A 1414-nucleotide genomic window follows, 5' to 3' on the forward strand; every position below is an offset into this window, starting at 1 on the left:
TTAGCCTTTCACTTCATCTTCTTCCTTCTCAGAAAGACATTCCCTGTTGTGGCAAAGATAAGCCCGAACAGCGTGGGGTCCTCTTCTTCACCTCTAAAGATAAAGATGGCATTTCTGTGCTTGGGTGTCCCCAGGCCATGCAGGGAGTATACATTTGAACTCTAAACTATGCATCAGGCAGAGTCACGGATATACTGTTTCCATAAGGCTCCAAACACATCATTCAGAACAACTCACTGTAATTAGCAAAATTTGTTATAAATGTTACTGATATAAAAAAAAAAGTCATTAAGAACAATTAGGAGATGAAATAGGTAAATGCCAATTTCTCTGTCTTTCATAAGGCATTTAAACTCATAAGGCAACCTCTAGAGTATAAAACAGTATGGCCGTTGTCTAGGCAATGAGGAAAAGTTTTACTTTGCATTTTCAGTCTGTCCATACTGTTTGAACTTTTTTTTTTACTGGGTTACATAATCAAACACTTAAATAATTCTATCATCTCAAGACTGAAATAAAGGCAGCAGCTTCTTTCTGTGGATGATCTGGGATCTCTGCCTCCAGAATGGATCATTTACAGTGAGCCCAGTCTCTGACATCATGGGGCCATCTACCCCCTACCCACTGGGGGGGGAAAAGATCATGTACTGCTAACTCTCCTCCACTAAGCTTACTGATATAACTTTTTGATAATCGTTTACCAGATCTCCTTACCTTGAGGGGAAAAAACTAGCATTTACTCCATCAGTCACTGTGCAGGAAACTTAATGCCATTTCATCTTCATACTGGCCTGTGATGTAAGCTTTGATCCAACATGTTGCAGATAAAAACTTCATGAACTTTGTGGCTTTGGAGACATTGCTATGTTACTTCACTAAACCACCGGGCTTCTCACTGTCTCGAGTTCTCAGACCGTGCAACCAGAGGCCCAAAGCTGTTCCTTTGCCTTGGTAGGCAGTCTGTTCAAAGCCTGGCTGGCAGAAAGGGCTGTCACCTTGGAGCCCAGGAGCACAGCCCCTGAGGTGCATGCTGGAGCCTCCCTGAATATTCCATTCCTTCCGCTCTTGCCTCTCTGCAGCCCAGGACCGGTTCTGCAGGATTGCCTGCTCACCCGGAAGTAAAGTTTTCTGAATGGATCCCTTGTTTTGCAGCAAGGGGCCTCCCTGGCAGCCAGAACATCTGTCCGTGCCCTTCACGGTGAGCCTGGGCCGTGGGGCGGCCAGAAGCAATGACTGAATGCCTGGTGGCTCGGGAGACTTACCTGCAGTTTGTTGACAAATGGGACGGGCAGAGCCTTCCAAAAGAGGGGGAAAGGGCACCTGCCTCCAGCTCCTGTTTTCCTGTTTCCACAGAGATGCACTGCACTTCTGCTACTGGGTCCTTGGCCCCGTGAGCCTGTCATTCCCCTGGTAT

The sequence above is a fragment of the Lynx canadensis genome, chromosome A3 (genome assembly GCF_007474595.2).
Source record: "Lynx canadensis isolate LIC74 chromosome A3, mLynCan4.pri.v2, whole genome shotgun sequence".
NCBI lineage: Eukaryota > Metazoa > Chordata > Mammalia > Carnivora > Felidae > Lynx > Lynx canadensis.